Source organism: Ambystoma mexicanum, chromosome 2q (genome assembly GCF_040938575.1).
Source record: "Ambystoma mexicanum isolate Mex_15411 chromosome 2q, UKY_AmexF1_1, whole genome shotgun sequence".
Classification (NCBI taxonomy): Eukaryota; Metazoa; Chordata; class Amphibia; order Caudata; family Ambystomatidae; genus Ambystoma; species Ambystoma mexicanum.
This window is the reverse complement of record NC_090924.1, coordinates 693,038,401-693,043,400: the sequence shown is the minus strand read 5'-3', so window position 1 is coordinate 693,043,400 and position 5,000 is coordinate 693,038,401. Positions and strand designations below refer to the sequence as shown.

General features: G+C 55.6%; 2 non-coding genes across 2 annotated transcripts; both read right to left on the bottom strand.

The window, feature by feature from the left end:
- Positions 1-684: 684 nt before the first annotated feature.
- Positions 685-756, bottom strand: TRNAP-AGG (transfer RNA proline (anticodon AGG)). Its single transcript has one exon. It is a non-coding gene; the product is annotated as a tRNA-Pro (tRNA).
- A 2,580-nt stretch (positions 757-3,336) lies between these two features.
- On the bottom strand, positions 3,337-3,448 carry TRNAL-CAA (transfer RNA leucine (anticodon CAA)). Its single transcript has 2 exons — positions 3,411-3,448; positions 3,337-3,382 (listed from the first exon to the last, which is right to left on the bottom strand). It is a non-coding gene; the product is annotated as a tRNA-Leu (tRNA).
- Between the last annotated feature and the right edge of the window lie 1,552 nt (positions 3,449-5,000).

Below are 5,000 nucleotides of genomic sequence, written 5' to 3'. Positions count from 1 at the left end.
GAAACGCCCACTGATGGAGCCAGTGGACAGTTTGCAGGGTGCAAATAAGGGCTGGCCTCAGATTACTCATGGCGTAGTGCCGGCCTGTCCATACCTGTCGAAACCTGCATGCGGTCAAATGTGTCCGATTGACATTGTGGAAATAAAAAGAAACCAGCACCATGTTTCTGCCCGGTCTCGAAGCGGGGACCTTTCACGTGTTAGGCGAATGTGATAACCACTACACTACAGAAACAGCTCTGGTAGGCTGCGCTCTAGTGTGCTGGGACAGCTTTCAGTTGAAATGCTTTGTGGCACTGATGTCTCATGGGGCCCGCTGGTACCTGCCAGGTGGCACACACCAACGTGAAAGTTTGGCGCAAGCCTGCGCCGGACCTACATGGCAGCACTCACAGCACCTCACACACAGGCTGCAGACACATACAAAAGACCAAGCTGGATGCAACAGTGGCGCGAGCCATGGCAGTCCCCACCCAGAAGGCATGTCCAAACCTTTATACATCAGCTCGCCGCCAGCGCATCATTACAAAGGAGGGGGAATTTCCAACACTGCCTCTTGGGCCATGGGCTTAAAAGCAGCCAACCATTGGCGACGGGCATCGAACCAGATACGTTCACGCACAAACTATTTTTGGGGGGGAATTGGGGACTCTGTGTTTTTTGTTTTCGGCGCTCCAAAAAAAAGGGCTCGTCCGGGATTTGAACCCGGGACCTCTCGCACCCTAAGCGAGAATCATACCCCTAGACCAACGAGCCACGGCATGCAGAGAACAGTGAGGGGGAGGGGGTGGTCTGCTTACCTCACTTGGCGCCATGCCCCAGTCGGTCCACGGCCTGACCCCTGCGTGTCACGTGGCCTGCCCCTGGCGCAAGCGCAGAGGACTGAGCTGCCTCTCAAGCAGAGAAACAAGAAGAAGAGCGGCAGCCTTCGCTGGCCAAAGGCCATCTGCTGCCGCTCGATCGGGCTCGATCAGGCGAGATATATGTGGCCGACCGGCCTAGAGCGCAAACCTGTGCTGCTCAGGGTGGGCAGCTTCCCAGCAGGAGGATGTGTCTTGAAAGCCGACAGAGGCAAGAAGGCGCACTCCCTCAGCCCGCTCCAACCTCTGGATTCCTGCGAATTTCAGAAGAGAACTCTGGGGCAGCATGGCTTCTGTCATCTCCCAACAGCCTCTCTGTTCGTGCTATGTATATACCTTTACATCCCCCGAACTGAGCATGTCTGTTTTTTTATTTTTATTTTGCTGAGGTGTGGTGCCTTCAACGACCGACAGGTGGCAGGAGAGCACTTTCTCCAACTGTGAAGGGGACTTTTTTCACTTCCTGAGTAGACTGGGCTCAGTGACATATGCCACCAAGCCAGCCACTAGAAAATGCAGGTTTTGCAGCCGTGGGCCAGTGGGGGTTTAAGGGCAGGTGTGCCTCCGGCGTCTCTGGCAGACAGCTCCAGTTGCAAGGCAGCAGAAGAGAACAGGGAGGCTTGCCGGGCGCTGCATTCGGGGGCCCCCACGAGGTTTTCCGCAAGCTTTACACTCTGAAATGTGCTCAAAAAAATGAGCCCGGCTTGTCAGGAGTGGGATTTGAACCCACGCCTCCAATCGGAGACCAGAACACCCAGATGCAGGGAAGAGCTGCACTCGGCCACCCTGACAGCTATGGGCAGGATTGGGAAAGATTCTTCAGTACCCAATGTCGCCAGGTGCCAGCGCCGGTTTTCATGCCCCGATCTCTGCATCAAAAGTACCCAAACACTCACTTAAGGACCATGGGATGGCAGGAAACGCCCACTGATGGAGCCAGTGGACAGTTTGCAGGGTGCAAATAAGGGCTGGCCTCAGATCACTCATGGCGTAGTGCCGGCCTGTCCATACCTGTCGAAACCTGCATGCGGTCAAATGTGTCCGATTGACATTGTGGAAATAAAAAGAAACCAGCACCATGTTTCTGCCCGGTCTCGAAGCGGGGAGCGTGTTAGGCGAATGTGATAACCACTACACTACAGAAACAGCTCTGGTAGGCTGCGCTCTAGTGTGCTGGGACAGCTTTCAGTTGAAAGGCTTTGTGGCACTGATGTCTCATGGGGCCCGCTGGTACCTGCCAGGTGGCACACACCAACGTGAAAGTTTGGCGCAAGCCTGCGCCGGACCTACATGGCAGCACTCACAGCACCTCACACACAGGCTGCAGACACATACAAAAGACCAAGCTGGATGCAACAGTGGCGCGAGCCATGGCAGTCCCCACCCAGAAGGCATGTCCAAACCTTTATACATCAGCTCGCCGCCAGCGCATCATTACAAAGGAGGGGGAATTTCCAACACTGCCTCTTGGGCCATGGGCTTAAAAGCAGCCAACCATTGGCGACGGGCATCGAACCAGATACGTTCACGCACAAACTATTTTTGGGGGGGAATTGGGGACTCTGTGTTTTTTGTTTTCGGCGCTCCAAAAAAAAGGGCTCGTCCGGGATTTGAACCCGGGACCTCTCACACCCTAAGCGAGAATCATACCCCTAGACCAACGAGCCACGGCATGCAGAGAACAGTGAGGGGGAGGGGGTGGTCTGCTTACCTCACTTGGCGCCATGCCCCAGTCGCTCCACGGCCTGACCCCTGCGTGTCACGTGGCCTGCCCCTGGCGCAAGCGCAGAGGACTGAGCTGCCTCTCAAGCAGAGAAACAAGAAGAAGAGCGGCAGCCTTCGCTGGCCAAAGGCCATCTGCTGCCGCTCGATCGGGCTCGATCAGGCGAGATATATGTGGCCGACCGGCCTAGAGCGCAAACCTGTGCTGCTCAGGGTGGGCAGCTTCCCAGCAGGAGGATGTGTCTTGAAAGCCGACAGAGGCAAGAAGGCGCACTCCCTCAGCCCGCTCCAACCTCTGGATTCCTGCGAATTTCAGAAGAGAACTCTGGGGCAGCATGGCTTCTGTCATCTCCCAACAGCCTCTCTGTTCGTGCTATGTAAATACCTTTACATCCCCCGAACTGAGCATGTCTGTTTTTTTATTTTTATTTTGCTGAGGTGTGGTGCCTTCAACGACCGACAGGTGGCAGGAGAGCACTTTCTCCAACTGTGAAGGGGACTTTTTTCACTTCCTGAGTAGACTGGGCTCAGTGACATATGCCACCAAGCCAGCCACTAGAAAATGCAGGTTTTGCAGCCGTGGGCCAGTGGGGGTTTAAGGGCAGGTGTGCCTCCGGCGTCTCTGGCAGACAGCTCCAGTTGCAAGGCAGCAGAAGAGAACAGGGAGGCTTGCCGGGCGCTGCATTCGGGGGCCCCCACGAGGTTTTCCGCAAGCCTTACACTCTGAAATGTGCTAAAAAAAATGAGCCCGGCTTGTCAGGAGTGGGATTTGAACCCACGCCTCCAATCGGAGACCAGAACACCCAGATGCAGGGAAGAGCTGCGCCTCTTGAGTCTGGCGCCTTAGACCACTCGGCCACCCTGACAGCTATGGGCAGGATTGGGAAAGATTCTTCAGTACCCAATGTCGCCAGGTGCCAGCGCCGGTTTTCATGCCCCGATCTCTGCATCAAAAGTACCCAAACACTCACTTAAGGACCCAGGGATGGCAGGAAACGCCCACTGATGGAGCCAGTGGACAGTTTGCAGGGTGCAAATAAGGGCTGGCCTCAGATCACTCATGGCGTAGTGCCGGCCTGTCCATACCTGTCGAAACCTGCATGCGGTCAAATGTGTCCGATTGACATTGTGGAAATAAAAAGAAACCAGCACCATGTTTCTGCCCGGTCTCGAAGCGGGGAGCGTGTTAGGCGAATGTGATAACCACTACACTACAGAAACAGCTCTGGTAGGCTGCGCTCTAGTGTGCTGGGACAGCTTTCAGTTGAAAGGCTTTGTGGCACTGATGTCTCATGGGGCTCGCTGGTACCTGCCAGGTGGCACACACCAACGTGAAAGTTTGGCGCAAGCCTGCGCCGGACCTACATGGCAGCACTCACAGCACCTCACACACAGGCTGCAGACACATACAAAAGACCAAGCTGGATGCAACAGTGGCGCGAGCCATGGCAGTCCCCACCCAGAAGGCATGTCCAAACCTTTATACATCAGCTCGCCGCCAGCGCATCATTACAAAGGAGGGGGAATTTCCAACACTGCCTCTTGGGCCATGGGCTTAAAAGCAGCCAACCATTGGCGACGGGCATCGAACCAGATACGTTCACGCACAAACTATTTTTGGGGGGGAATTGGGGACTCTGTGTTTTTTGTTTTCGGCGCTCCAAAAAAAAGGGCTCGTCCGGGATTTGAACCCGGGACCTCTCACACCCTAAGCGAGAATCATACCCCTAGACCAACGAGCCACGGCATGCAGAGAACAGTGAGGGGGAGGGGGTGGTCTGCTTACCTCACTTGGCGCCATGCCCCAGTCGCTCCACGGCCTGACCCCTGCGTGTCACGTGGCCTGCCCCTGGCGCAAGCGCAGAGGACTGAGCTGCCTCTCAAGCAGAGAAACAAGAAGAAGAGCGGCAGCCTTCGCTGGCCAAAGGCCATCTGCTGCCGCTCGATCGGGCTCGATCAGGCGAGATATATGTGGCCGACCGGCCTAGAGCGCAAACCTGTGCTGCTCAGGGTGGGCAGCTTCCCAGCAGGAGGATGTGTCTTGAAAGCCGACAGAGGCAAGAAGGCGCACTCCCTCAGCCCGCTCCAACCTCTGGATTCCTGCGAATTTCAGAAGAGAACTCTGGGGCAGCATGGCTTCTGTCATCTCCCAACAGCCTCTCTGTTCGTGCTATGTAAATACCTTTACATCCCCCGAACTGAGCATGTCTGTTTTTTTATTTTTATTTTGCTGAGGTGTGGTGCCTTCAACGACCGACAGGTGGCAGGAGAGCACTTTCTCCAACTGTGAAGGGGACTTTTTTCACTTCCTGAGTAGACTGGGCTCAGTGACATATGCCACCAAGCCAGCCACTAGAAAATGCAGGTTTTGCAGCCGTGGGCCAGTGGGGGTTTAAGGGCAGGTGTGCCTCCGGCGTC